General features: G+C 40.3%; 1 protein-coding gene across 2 annotated transcripts in view; it reads left to right on the forward strand.

The window, feature by feature from the left end:
• Positions 1 to 15,329: 15,329 nt before the first annotated feature.
• The window catches only part of cdh24b (cadherin 24, type 2b), a 160,530-nt gene continuing 160,129 nt past the window's right edge, over positions 15,330 to 15,730 (forward strand). For both annotated transcript variants that reach the window (XM_085253247.1, XM_085253248.1), the window contains exon 1: positions 15,330 to 15,715. The gene's annotated coding sequence lies outside the window, so the exon portion shown is untranslated. The remainder of the gene's footprint in view (positions 15,716 to 15,730) is intronic.

The following is a 15,730-nucleotide window of genomic DNA, read 5'->3' on the forward strand; positions in this document are numbered from 1 at the left end:
TGTGATTCTTATATTCACATTTAGGGTTTGAGATACAACCTGATGATCTGTAAGGTCCTATTTATGCAGAAATATAGGAAACACAAACTTTCAAGCATCACACACAGAAACAGAACAACCTTAGCAGAGTCTGGGTCTCAGGCCCGGAGTCAATGTGGACCCCCCCATACATTTTCAGTCTAGGCTGCACACAACACATCCAGGTCGAAGTCTTGATTATACGCACAAAGAAGATTTTGATGGATTAGATTTATTCCATGCATGAGTGATGAAAGAAGCTATCAAACCTGCCACAGGTACCTGGTGTGTTTTGCCAGTTTAGCTTTTGTGTGTGTGTGTGTGTGTGTGTGTGTGTGTGTGTGTGTGTGCTCTGCTGAACTAGCTTTATGCTGATGGTGAGACCTTCTGCTTGTAGGCTTTGTGTGACTTTTGTTTGGTTATTTAGCAGCTATCCAGCTGGTAGACAACTAGCATCTGGGTGTTTCGGCTTATTTGCTCTGTAGCATTCTCGCTACTGTTTCATATGCTCACTGACACTGCTAATCTTCATCATGTTGTTTTCTGTGTAATGTAATGACCAAGTAGGCAATAGCTTCCCTGCTTTAACATAACATAATGTAAAAGCTGCACCCAGGTATGATTAATTATGCCTATGTTATGTTTGCAAAGCACTGTATGTATACACATTCATAAATATATGAAACAGTCCTGATCCAGAAGCATGCCTAGACACTTTAATACAATATGCGCCACATTTATCTTCCCACACCTCTGACAACCTTTTCTAAAGTTTACATATCATTTGTTTGTTTTAGCTTTTTTGAGTAATTACCACAGACAGCTATGATTATAAAATGTACTTCTGTGCAGGTTGTAGGTGTGAAAAAACACAAAGACAAAAATGAAAATAGCATTTGTGCTTTTTGCAGCTCAGATAAAAAGAGGTCATCTGTGTCGAAATAGATGTTTGCTTTTACACTGAAATAATGCTGAGGCAGTGTTCCTAGACTACTTATAAATATGCTGTGTAGTCGTGGGGACCTTCCATTGCAGGTTGTGAGGTAGCATATCAAATACTGCACCAAGGTCCTGCTTAATTGACACACAACACATGTTTCCAAACGCATCCTAATAAGCAACGGTATGATTTTATAAATATGTAGTGGAGATGAGGGGGCAATTGTAACACCCTCTGTATGACCCCTTTTCTCAAAGGGCACAGGAAACCTTGGCTGAAATTTTGAATGAAAGGATAATTTTTAGATCTAACCATTAATTTCAAGATGTAGTGATTATTTCGTCTGCCATTAAAAATTTAAATGAACACAAATTTAAACTTACATTAATTTTAACTGGTGAAAATAGCCATGGGGAGAGCATACAAATAAAGTTTGTTTTTGTTTTTTTTGTAGCGGGCAAACAATTTTTTCTATCACGGGGCCAAGATTTGGGGCACAGTACCACAACCAGCCCAGAGCCTTGTTTGTCCTTGTTAACATACTTTTCTCTTACAAAATAAATAAATAAACCCAACATGATTTACAGCTAAATTACATTTAGAAGAATGTTTTAAAATGAGCACGATTGTTTTATTAAAGCGGCACACCAGTGAGTATTTTTTAAACCCTCATTTTAATGTTTTTCAAACAATATGAGAAGTTGACAGAATGTGTGAATACCATGTAGGTCTACAAAGCGACCTTCCTTTCACATCAGTTTGTCTGTTTAGTTGTTTTGAAGTGGTTTGCTTGTATCAGAACCAGCAAAACCAGATGCTTTGTTTACTTGCGAGAAGCATAAAAAGTAGCCTAATCTCTGAGGATTGTTCCCAGCAACTTGTTGAATCTGTGATTTTGGCCCTTAATGACATGTTAGCATCACACGGTCGCTGCTCTATTGGATTGAGATCTGGTCACTGATGAGCAGTGTTGGGACTAACGCGTTATTAAGTAACGCGTTACAGTAACTACGTTATTATTGTGGTAACGAGCACGGTAACTAGTTATTATGCCAAAATCAGGAACGCGTTAGTCGTTACTGTGATTTAGATAGGGTAGTTACTCGTTACTTCGTGTGGTGGCTATCGCGGAGCTTCCACAGATTCAGTAACATTAGCTAGTGGTGGAAGCCAGCAGGTGGATGAAGGAAAAGGGACGCAGAAGGAAAACAGTTCAGGTAAGAAGTTATGACCTGCAGTCTCTCTGGGTCGTTATTCTGACTTTTTCCGTACTGCGTGCTAGCTAGCATGACGGAGTTTCTATACAGCTGGGTGGGTGCTATGAAGTTAATGATGTTGAACTTTATTTTGTTCATAAGTTATTAGAGTTGCCAACCGTCCCGTCTGGTATTCAGAGAAAATATTACGCGTTTCTTATTGAGGTGAAAAGGAACAGTTTGTCCCGTAATCCAGCTACAATGAAAAAGGCACAAAGCTGGAGTTATTCTGTGTTTACGCTGCACAGCTGCCTCTTCTTCTTTCATCCTCTCCCCTCCCTCTCCCGTTTCTACTTCAATCATGAAACTGATCAGTGATCAGCTGATCAGCTTTTCTCTCTTGTTTGTTTATCGCTCACTTTGCGCCGAAAGAGGAAACCAGCGGATGTCGCGCTAAACAACAGCAGCAGTTTAAGCTTGATCAGCTGTTGTTAGAATTTATTTAATATTAATTTCTAGTATCAGCTGATGTTTGCTGGAGCCACAGCTGCAAAAAAGCTGCTGGTCATGATGTCGGTTTGGTTATGTAGTGAGAGGGAAACATGAAGATGAAACCAGGAGATGTCCTTACTGAATCATCAGAGCTGTGATGGAGAAACAGGTTTACCTTTTAGGTGACATGAACGAGTTGAAGGGAAGTTATGAACTGTTTCTGACAGACAAATAACACCAGGATCCTTTTCTAAGTAGCTGACAGCTGGTAACTGTGCAGGTGCGGATCTAGCAAAGTGTTGCCAGGGGTCCATGTAGGGCATTAAAAGGGAAAGGGGGGCACAAAGAAATACTTTTAGTATTTTCAGTTTTTGTGTTGGATGTAAAAGGCGCACATGACACTGTGACGTAGGCTAGAATCATGGCAGTAGTCAATGACGGTCCAGGCGTGGGATTTCTCTCGTGGAAATGGGCACATTATTTTTTCCTTTCTATTGGTAGGTGGCACAGTGTACTTGTGGCAAGTAAGCAAGCTAGAAGACTGGCAAAGTTATGGAAGCAACACATTAACAAGAGAATTCTGAGTAAAACCAAAGTTACTTTCCCTAGTAACTAGTTACTTTGAAAGTAACGAGTAACTTGAAGTAACTGAGTTACTTTTGAGAGAAGTAACTAGTAATGTAACTAAGTTACTATTTTAAAGTAACTTACCCAACACTGCTGATGAGGCCATTTGAGTGCAGAGAACTTGCTGTCATGGTCAAGGAACTAGTTCTGTCACGGTCCGCTGTGACGGACCGAGTGGAAAGTGCGTGGAGGACTCAGGTGCAGACACGAGTGATAAGGAAGTGGACTTAAACAAAAGCGAGCCTTTTATTGTGGCTGATGAATACAACAGAAGCAAACCAGAATAAGGGCAGCACAAGAGCAATAACTAAACAGAAACCTAAACTGGGAATAAACTAAGGTAAGGCTATGACTTGGAATATAATAGACTGGGCATGGAAACACGGAGGGTGGGAACACAGACGATGCGACACAGACTGTACGAAACACAGAGACTAAATACACATGAGGGATGATCAGGGGAAGTGGATGCACACGGGGAACACAGGTGACACTGATAATCATAACAAGACACGGCAGGAGTGAACGTAACACTGATGGGAGATGGGCAAAGTAAAGCAGGAAGTACACAGAGGTTCAAACAGGAGGAGAGAGAGCACGGGGAGAACGCAGACATAACGGGCTGGGGAAAACATAGAATAAAGCACAAAGAGAGACGAGGGCTCATAAATACACAGAGGGGCACACAGGGGGTAAGAGTCATGAAGGGAAAACACATAAGGAACAACGTAACAGATCAACCCAGGAAGCATGGCCTAAATAAAGAACAAAATACAAAAATACATGAAAACTAAGAATACTGGGCCCACATGGCCCAGGACCATGACAAGTTCAAGATGATTTGAGCTTTTTGACATCACACATTATCCCACTGAAAGCAGCCATAAAAAATGCATACACTGCAGTAAGGAAATGGACACTATTAGCAACAATACTCAGGTCGGCTGTGTTGTTTGGTACTATGGGGCATGATGTGTGCAAAAAAGTCCCCTGCACCATTACGCCTCCAGCAGCAGTTTGAGCTGCTACTGTAAGGCAGGATGGATCTATGCTTTTGTGCCGCTCACGCCAAATTCTGACCCTACCATCTGAATGTTGTAGATAAAAATTGAGATGCAGCAGACCAGGCGATGGTTTTTTTTTTCCGGTCTGGTGAGTCAGTGTAAACTGCCTCAGTTTCCTGTTCTTAGCTGACAGAAGTGGTACCTGGTGTGGTCTTCTGCTGCTGTAGTCCATCTGCTCCAAGTTCTCGTACATTGTGGGTTCAGATGCTCTTTTGCATACCTTGTTTGTAGCAAGCATTTATTTGCTTTAATGTTGCCCTCCTATCAGCTCATAGCAATCCATTCTCCCCTGACCTCGGACATCAACAAGGCAATTTTGTCCCAGCGAAATTATTAATTATAAATTCTAAGCAGGAACTACACTCCCAAAATAAAATTCTACATTTTACAAAATATCAAGAGATTAGTCAATTCATTTCTCCTTTTATTAGGATAACTAGCAAGAACAAATTAAGTAGTAAATCAATCACATTTTATGCTGTTTTGCTTTCATTAATCTATCATGTTCAGTTCTGTAGAAAGAAGTTAGTCACTGGCCATGAAAGGTTGAATTGCTGAGATAACCCTGAACGCTCAGCTTGCATTTGGCATTCATTAAATATCTGCCGCTCCTCAAAGGAGAACCAAACTTCACACAATGCTTTAATTATTTACAAGACAGAAAATTCTTTATTTTTATTTTCTAATACACGATGAGTGTATAATCAGAGTTGGGGGCTTAATACTATCAAATCCAAATCTCGCCCCGTGACTCTGTACTGAATCCAAATCTCTTTGGCTTTCATCTGTGATCAAATTTTGCTTTAAACCTTCTGAATAACAAAAGTGAAAATAACTGAAAGTTTTCGTTGAAATGCGTGCGACCTTCCTGTTTTCTGAGACGGTAGTTACAAACTGAAAATGAAATGAGCAGCACTGATCAAATTTTGTTGTCTGTCTATTCTTATTTTTCATGCTTGATCCAAAATCCTATTATCTTATCATTTCAAATCAGGACTTGGAAAGCACTCTGGGTCACCTCCTCTGGTTGTTTTTGGGCTCTGCAAATAAACGTGACTTGACAAATATTAGACAATTTTGTAAGATGCTGAACTGTGTCGATGCTGTGTGATCAGCTGATTGCTTCACTGGAAAGCAGTCATTACTTTGCAGTCTTGTTCAATGTCAACAACTCAAGGCCGGACTTGATTTCAGGATTGTGTTATAGGATGGTACTTCTGCTTTTAACTAAATATATCTGCTTTAATCAGAGCAGAGATAAACTATGTATTATAATACATAATATAATATAATACATATAATACACATTTACTATAGCAAAGAGTTATTTTTAATTTATTAACAAATACAGATTGGTTTTAAGCTGTTTACATTTTGAAAGAGGTAAATTTGATAATAGTTGTATTTATCTTAGTGCCCTAGGGATATAGGAGTTATACATAAGGCCCATAGTGATATATTTAAGAATCTGATATATTGCTTGACATTTTGTTTCTAACAAAGTAAACACAAATGGATGTCTAACACATTTCTTGTATGTAGTTATTTATGAGTTCATACTAAGATAATATAACAATGCAGTGTAAAAATAAACTTGCTTATTATCATCCGACCTGGCTCAGATGTTTGTGTTCGTGGCGTATCAAACACGTGTTGCCAACAGGGAATCTGCAGAGCTGGACGAACTATGCAACGTGGTTGAAGGGTGTTACATTTTTAACATTTTTCATTTATATGAATTTTATTTCTACAAATGTTAATGCTGATATATCAGCAAATAAATAATATTGTCATAGTTTGCATATTATGCTGACTCAGTGTAGTGTGGAGGACCCAAATGCAGGCAAGAATTAACAAAAGGTATTTAGGTTATTTAGGCTGTTGGCAAGGAATCCAAAAAGGCAAAAGGACAAGGTCCACAAAGGAACTGAAAACTATAAACTACTGAAACATAAAGCTTGAAAACACACTGGGGCTAAGAAACACTGGAGCAAGATGAACAGATGCTCTGATAGAGGACTGATGGGAGAACAGCATTATACATATACATAAAGAGTGGCAATCAGGGAAGTGGAGACAGCTGGGGGAGACAAGACACAGCTGGACTAAAGCACAGAGGATGAGACCAGGGAAGGAAAAGTAAAAGCTAGGCACAAGGAACAGCTAACTCTCAGACTGAAGCAGGAAGTGAGATAAGTAAACGGAGATAAACACAGACACATGAATGAACTTCAGAAATTGACACAAAAACATGGAACACTGAGGGAAAAATCAAACTCCAAAGTAACTAGGAACTAAGAACAGGGCTGAAAACACTGAAGGGAAAAAATACGTAAAACAATATAAAAAAATAAGAAAACCAACAAAACTTAAAAATGCAAACAATTAAAACCACTCTGTCAATTGACTCAGGTCCGTGACAAATATGTTCTGATATATCAATTTTATCTTAGCTTCTTTGCATCTTTTAGCTTATTGTTTTGCTTTTACACTGTGCAACTTTACTGCTGTGCTTCAGTGCAATACTTTCAAATGACACAGCAGTGCTTGCCTCAGGAAGAAGGACTAAAAAAGGAGATGAATACTGAATTGCTTCAACCACACACACACAGGCTTGGCCACGTCTTATGTGCTTTACATCATGATGCACTGGGTACACCTTTGTCATTTTTCAACATGCACACAGTGCAATGCAATAGAATTTCTGAAATCGACATAAGACTGCAGGCAAAAAGGGCTCTGCTGGTGTTGTCACTGTTGGTTACCAAGTGTGCCAAATGTTACCCAAAGTTTGTTGCAAATGGAAGAATTGTATTTTTTTAATGTGTGCATTACACCGTTAGAGTGTATTTTAACCACAAGCATGAGCTCCCCACACTTTCAGTGCCTAGACCGAACCTCGTAATTTACTGTTCAAATCTAACCAAGAGTCCAAAGCAACAGGGAAATGAAGTGTATAAACCGGGTGCTACACAGTATTCAAACGCTTGTCTTCTGGTTGAAGGTTGTGTGATTATGCCAGCCTTCATCCAGACATTTGTAGTTTCTTTGTTTTTTTTTGTTCTCACTCATGCTGAAAATTGATGCTCGGGTATCCCTGTGCCTCCGAAAAACAAGTATACCAAGAAGGGCTTTTCTGACCAAATGGGACTGTGTGATGTGTTGGGAGTGAAAATGGACTGCCAGATCTTTTCCTGATGTGTAAATGCTCAGGCGCCTGCTAATGTTAGGCACTTCAGAGCACAATAAATCAGTGTCTTCAGCTTAAACATCAGTTTAAGAAATTTTACGCCTGATGGAGAAAACAACCCAGAAGTGATAAAGTCAACAACATTAAATACACATTGTATAAATAAGCATCCTTCTCCAGCAGTTTATGTGATGCAGTGCCAATTAGCACATGATGCCAGGGAGATGGAAAAGAGAGGTCTCTGTAAGTGCAACAGTGATCTTGCACTGCAGCAAAGAGCAAGCCTCCTGACACACCACTGCACTACAGAGTTGTTTTTGTTATTTATTTGCAATTCGTAACCACCAATTGAACTTTGATCAAATTTGAATAAAGCTGAAAGAAAGATTTCAGTCCTTTCATTTTTTCTGTGCATTGCTGGTCAGTCCCATGTCACGAGGAATCCCACAATGCTTTGCAAAGCAATTCGCTTTTGCCACATACTGTAGGAAGCATGTGCGGGCATTACATTGCTTTCAGTGAGTCTTTCCCCAAAGGCTGAATAATGCTTTATTGAATCTCTTGTGCTACTGCTGTCACTTGTTGAAATGACAAATACTGCCTGTAAGACATTGCGTCAGTCCTAACTAATGCACTTTTTTTCTTAATGCATAAATGCACAAATTCAAAGTATAGAGAAAAATACAATTGCCATCTGGACTTTACAGCCCCATTATATACAATGTGAGCGGCCGAGCTGCTAAACCCCAGCTCTATCAGACACACTGACATGCTGTTCTAGGAATGTTTTCCAGTGGGCTCATGTTTGACATAATGTTCAGATTTAAAGTAGGAGAGCAGCTATCCCCTTTTCACCCCTCCCTTTCCCACCTGCCTTTCCTTCACTGATCGTCAACAGCCATTCAAAGGCTGGAATAATTTGCTGAAAGAATCTCGGCCAGCTGGATGAGCAACAGAGGAAGAATAGGAGTGAGATAGAAAAGCTAAATAACAATGCATTCATATATGGTCATTAGCATTCGAACAATTGCTCGAGTACCCTCTCTGGCACAAAGCCCTTGTCATATTCATACCTGGACTCTCGCCACAAACAGACTCACAAATATACAGGCCACTCCACAATCCACTCCTGTCTCTCACTGGTTGTATTTCTAGTCCGGTAGCATTTTTTTTAACAGTAAATGCCACACAAAAATGCAAAGGAAAAGAGAGGAGAGGAGAGAAGAGGAGAAGGAAGGAGACATGAGTGAGGAGGGGAGAAAAAGAGAAGATGACAGTGCCTGAGGGAACAAACATCACCTCCTGTCTGGCTCTCTGACAGCAAGGAGCAGACAGGTGGAGAATAGAAGGGGACGAGCAGAGCACTGAGTGCGTGTGCATGTGTGTGTGTGTGTGTATTTTTTTGTGTATGCGTGCAGGGGTGCAGCATCTTTCCAGCTGAGAGAAGGGCATCTGTCTGTCTCTGCTCGGCTCGGACTGTAGCATGCGGCAGCTGTCCGTGTGTGTGTCTGAGAGGTGTGCCATTAGACGCCATACCTTTCCAGTGTCTCACCACATATCCCGAGTACCATCGTGCATCTGTCCGGCCGTCTGTTATCCTCATGCTGTCTGTCAATCTGCCTGTCTGTCCTTGTGTCTGTCTGTCACTGAAGCAAAGCAGCATGTCCCCATTGCAGTGAGCACACTTTGCATCTATCTGCCCACCTGCTTGTCTATTTGACGCACCCGTAGCTATGCCGCTTTCCTGTCACTCTGCATACCATCACAGGTTTTCTGTTTACCCTCTGCATATGCCACCACGATCCGCTTCTGTGAATCTTATATGGTGACAGATATACTGGGATCAAAGCTCTGCAGTTGCTGCAGGGAGCGCCCTCTTCCCCGGCCCCACCTCCCAACTTCTCAGCTCATGACAGTGGCCTTCAAAACATGTACGCTGTCAGCTTGTACACATATAAAGCGCACATACATACTCACGGCCTCATCTGAGTACAAAACTAACAAAAACTTATTAAATAACAATTCAGTTTTCTACGCCCAAGCCTTATATATGGCAAATCACAGCAACGGTTGCCTCAAGGTACTTTATATTGTAAGGCAAAGAGCCCACAATAACACAGAGAAAACCAATTAGGTAGCCCCCTATGAGCAAGAACTTGGTGACAGTGGAAAGGAAAAACTCCCTTTTAACAGGGAGAAACCTCTGGCAGAACCAGGGAGGGGCAGCCATCTGCCCCAACCCGTTTGGGGTGATAGGAGAGCTTTGATAGGTTACTCTAATACTGATAACTAGATCATTAAGGCTTTTACATTTCCTGGTAGGTTTTCCTGTAGGAAACTACTTAAAGTGTGTGCTTATGGAAAAACAAAAATGAGCATGTCATTATGTTAGATCACAGACTACTGTCATATTGTTCTGAGGTAGGAACTCAAATGTACAGATGCAGATCAGGGGAAAGGGGACTTTTTATTAGGCTGATAAAAGTTCAAAAGATTATTCCAAAATGAAGTCATAGAACCTAAATCCAGGTGAAGCAGACAGCAGTACAGAACAAACATAACTGTTTATACTAGGACTGAACTGAGGGTAAATGAGTGGAGCGCAAACAGCTGGATGGAAGCAAAACAAACAAACAAAAAACAACAGGTGAAACTAATCAAGGCTGAGGCGCTCAGTGGAAGTGAAACTAAAGGCAAGGCATGAGAGACACCACACTATCAAAATCAAACAGGAAGCTGTCAAGTTGATAAGACCCCAACTTGACACAGAAGGGCCCATAGGGTAAGGCTAAAAAAATGGGAAAAAGACCAAATGAAACAAACTTATCACCAGATAATGTTAATTCAAAAATTAATTAAGTGGGAAAACAGCTGGGCTAATTTGTAGTGTATATCTAGTAGCCATTATTGGTAATGCAGAAGACTGCGCTCTATAAAAAAATCTTTTGACTTAGAGCAGCTTTCCTTCAAATACGTGTATGCTGTACCTCAGTATTGAGCACATCCAAGCACTGGAAAAAATACTACTTGTCAAAGTATGAAAACATCATCTAAAGTATCATCTAATACGGTTAGCATGCTAGCAAGCTAATTCGCGATCATCTATTTTACTGCCTTGCTAGCTATACAAAACTAAACTAAAAAAAAAGACAAATAAAACTAAAACCTAAAAATGAAATGAACAAACTTCACAATGTCTGGTATGGTTCAGAGAAGGAACACAATATGACCATGAAAAATAAAAGTATGAGAACACAGTGTACATACAAAAAACTACAGACAAAGTGGTTTAACTCATTATTATTTGGCCTTACACAAAAATCTATCAACAAGCTCCAACGTGTCCAGAACTCTGCTGCCCGTATTATTACTAGGACTTCTTCTACCCACCACATCTCCCCAATCCTGAAGCAACTTCACTGGCTCCCGGTCAAATTTCGCATCCATTTTAAAATAATTCTGTATGCATTCAAGGCTATTCATTCTCTCTCTCCACCGTACCTCTCTGACTTATTACAGATGAAGCTCCCATCCCGCTGCCTCAGATCTTCATCTTCTCTTTCTCTCTCTGTTCCCTCTGCTCGTCTGATCACAATGGGAGGGAGGGCCTTTAGCTGCTCTGCCCCTCGACTTTGGAATTCCCTACCCCCGGACCTCAGAAATATTAGTTCATTCTCTCTTTTTAAGTCCACCCTCAAAACTCATCTGTTTAAAATTGCCTATTCTTAAATTTCTGTATGTTTTAACTTTTATCTTCTATTTTTATCATTGTGTATATTTCCAGTTTTTATCTGTTGTACAGTGTCCTTGGGTGCTTTGAAAGGCGCTATTTAAATAAAATGTATTATTATTATTATTTAAAAAATAGATGGATGGATGGATGTTTGTCATCCGCTGAGTACAATGGCTCACCCCCTTCTCTTTCTTTTTCTGAACAAAGCTGTTGAAGGTCTTTCGCTCAGGATACATCCACACACACTCATGTTTTCAGATTTATGGGAAAAGGCCTTGCTCTAGTTTCTGTCTTGTTCTTGCACTACTTTTTGTTAGATTAACTACTCTGTTGGCTAAAAAAACCTAAAGACATAAAAACCAAACAAACTGATTAGTTACCAACAATAGACCAATCTCTGTGGTTCTCATGACCCACCAGTTACCTTACAGATTGCTGCGATCCAGCCAGAGTATGCCTCACTTTATCATAAATATTATAGCTCAGCTTGCTAACATTCTCTTGTGCTCAGCCCTTAGTGTCAGAAAGGTTATTAGGTAAAAAGAATTACATCCATTAAAGTTTTGACTAGATGAAGTCACTAGATAATAGACCATGGGATTACTGAATTCATTAGAATTGATCGATCAGGACAGAAACAGTGGACGGTCTTAGATTGTGATCTGCTTCAGTGAGGTCTGGGGATTATGCAGAGCCTATTGAACTGTTGTGCTATTTCTGAAAAAGAGGCATTCTTACATTTAATAAAACGTAATTTTTCACGGTGATGAGCAGCCCAAACTAAATTTCCATTTTCTTGGCCATTGTATTAAGATAGGGGCAGAAATCACAGAGAGCACTTTTCAGATAAAACCAAAGCTGTTTGCACGAGTAGAAGAGCTACGTGTGAAAGTGTGTTTATGTAATTTGGGCTAACTGAGCCTTTTAACTTGAAACTCGCATGGTTTTTACTTGATCATAAACCGTAAAGCTGAGAAAGAACTGATACCCCGGCTAAATCTGTGATGTCTGAGAACACAGTAAATGCGCTCGCTTTTGTGGTACAAGTTGTTTCTTTACACAGTGTCTAAAAAGCCTAAAAGCGTATTTTCTGGTACTGGGTACAATATATCCAGCCTGATTCTGCTGCCTGGCCAACTGAGTGTGCCTGCCAAACATATGTATGGCAAAACTGACTCTCCAGGCTGCAGTAAAAGTGAAGCGCATCCAGGCAGACGCGCACCCTGGCCTGTGGAAGAGAAGAACCAGCACACACAAATGCATCTGTTTAATTTAATCATGTAATCACCCACTCTATAGTTCAATAATAGAGAGAGCAAAACAGGCATGTACATACTGCTCCTGTCTTTACTTTCTCTCTTACTTACACACACACACACACACACACACACACACACACACACACACACACACACACACACACACACACACACAGAGTCTCTCCCAAGGGGATAAATCAGTCCTTTCATCTTTCATGCTCTGCCGTCTGGCTGGCCCTCTTATACTGTGTTTCTATAACACAGAGAGAGCAGTCTCCGTCTCTTACTATTCTAATGGTCACACATGCACCCCACTCCTCCCTCCCACTCTCTCTGTGTTCTTCAAAGACTTTCAGGTGGAGTCAATCTACAGGTACAGTGCACAGTGAAGATACTGGCCTTTGCACACGTGTAATGACTGAGGAGGGTATATCAGCCTAATGAAATGTGGGTGTGCGCATGCTTTGGCATGTGTGCGAAGATGACGAGGTATAATTTGTTCTTAAGTGATAAGGCTGAGGTAATAGCTTTTTGAAAATAGGACCGTGGTGATGATAAAGGTGGTCTGATTAACATGAATGTAATAATGTTATCACTGGGCGGTAATCGGGTGATGATTTGTTGGCGATAATGATGCTGTTAATGATGGCCCTGTTAAGAAAGTGGTATATTATAGAAAAAGGGACATTTCAAATGCTATTATAACAACAGTAAATGCACCGTTTTATTTATACGGTAAGCATATTTGGATGCATGGATGGAAACACAAGATATTTGTATAGTTTGTATACTCATGAAATGCAGTGAGTATACTTGAGCTACAAGAAATGTGCACATTATAAACTGAGTTCATTTCTATTTTCACTTTGAATGTCATCACCTGTCAATTAGCAGAGTACTAAGAAACTCAGCCACATCCCAAATATTCTCATTTTGTCAGAGCTGCTGGCCTCACAGGGATACCCACAGAGATGTCCTTTTGATGTTAATACAGCAACCCACTGGAAATCTTGGATGGTGACAGCAAAAGGTTCTGTTTCAGACTGTGTTGAAGTTGAGATAAGAAATCAGCGGGAGTTGGGATGTAAATCACAAGATTTTTAACCTGGAAAAAGCAATCCATGAGTTGTCTGGGAGCTTTTATGTTTTGCACTTTGTCTCAAGTCTTTTGACTTGCTCTTTGGGGGTTTTTTTCCGCCTGGTCTCTTGATTCACTGTACTCCATCCATCCATCCATCCATCCATCCATCCATCCATCCATCCTTCATTCCTTCCATCCATCCATCCATCCATCCATCCATCCTTCCTTCCTTCCTTCCATCCATCCATCCATCCATCCATCCATCCATCATACCCACTTCCAACTAGGGTTGCTGTGGGATGGTGGGCTGGACGCTATTCAAGCTGACAATCCATGAGGTACGATGAATATTAAGAGCCCTCAGTGGGTTAAAATGTGATGCTACACAGTCGTGATCAACGATTGTAGAAAACAGTCATTGGTCGTGACAAAGAGTTGATATCTCACAAGCTGGGTCTGAGAGCAGTCATCTCTGACATACTGGTATCTTTGACGAAACAATAACATTTGATGCTCTGTATCTGTGTTACCAGTGTCAAAAGGTCAGCTTTAATAATGCTCCAATAGAATAAAGACAGGGATTGAGAGTGCTGAAAAAGGCTCCTTTACTAAAAGTGACTCATAGTGATTATCATGATTAAAACCAATAGATCGATGAAACTTTAAAACAAAAAACTTTTGGCATCACTTTCTACGGAGGCAGGGTTTATAAAGACTTTATACTTTCTTCTTCTTCTTTGTATTAGAAGCATAAAGTAAAGCAGTGAATGTCTCTGCATGATTAACTGTAACACGATGTTACAGAAAACTTTAGGAAATAAAATTTAGTATCATTTTTTAAAATAACGTTTATGAAGGTTTTTGTTGCCTCAGATCATGGGAGGCACCTTTAGCACTGTCACTTCAAAGCAAGAAGGTCCTGGGTTCGAATCCAGCAGCTGGTCGGGGCCTTTCTGTTTGGAGTTTGCATGTTCTCTTTGTATGTGTGGTACTTCTCTCTGGCTTTCTTTAACAGGCAGTTTTAACTTAACTGGTGATTTTAAATTGGCTGTAGGTGTGAATGTGAGTGTGAATGGTTGTCGTTCTCTCTGTGTTAGCCCTGTAATAGACTGGGGGCCTATCCGAGGTCCACCCTGCCTCTAACCCAATAACAGTTGGGACAACCAACATTATATTGCATAAATAATATTTTTCTTATAACCGACAATAACATATGCATTGGTCTTTTTTGCTCCCCCCCCCCCCCCCCCCCCCCCATATGTCTGGCAACCCAAGTATATTAGTGGATTAGTAGATTTATTAACAATGGCTTGAAACATTAGTCTTTCTTAAAAACCAATATTATTAAAAGTTGTACCAAAAATCCTTTTAAAATTTTCCCTTTAATATGATTAATGTTTCTAAAGTGACTTGTGGCATTGCCTACGGTGCCTTAGTCAACCTCTCCTCCACACTAATGGAGTGAGATAATGCTTTAATTTTCTAAATAGCCTGGGACCCAAAGCTCAATAATGTGTTTTTGATCTTAGTAATATCTTAGAAGTACTATGTGAAGCTTAAGTATATTATCTATTAAGTTCCAATTAAGGGTTTAGAACACATAAACTCTGGAAAAATACCTTTTAGGAAAATAAAAGTATTACTGAACTCTTATAACAAAGAAACAGCGTAGGTTGTGAGTGCAATTGTACTGGAAAAATTCTTGTGCACAGGAAACTCCAGCACATAAGGCAGATGAGAGTGATGTATTGATACGTGATGAATGATGATCACGATGATCACGCCGGTGGCGGAGGTGGTGGATATAATTATGAGTGATGATGGACATAATACTGATATTAATCACTCCCGAGGAAAAAAGGCGATGATTAAGAATTCAAAAGACGGGACAAAGAGAGAGAAAACCGTGGAAATTAGGAGGTGGGGAAAAAAAAAACGTGCACGGATTTTCGGGAGTGACGTTGTTTGAAAAGACAGAGCGAGAGAGAGAGTGGGGGAGAGAGAGAGAGGGAGAGAGGAGAGACGGCGCGATAACAGTGTTTGCCCTTCTTGGACTCAGTTTTGTGACCGGCTGACGGACGAAGAAACTTGAGGCAATCCCACCGACATCCTGAGGTAAATTCAAAAATG

This window comes from Mchenga conophoros, linkage group LG18 (genome assembly GCF_057382185.1).
Source record: "Mchenga conophoros isolate Kocher_MC1m ecotype Shallow Benthic linkage group LG18, M_conophoros_male_GT1.1, whole genome shotgun sequence".
Taxonomy (NCBI): domain Eukaryota; kingdom Metazoa; phylum Chordata; class Actinopteri; order Cichliformes; family Cichlidae; genus Mchenga; species Mchenga conophoros.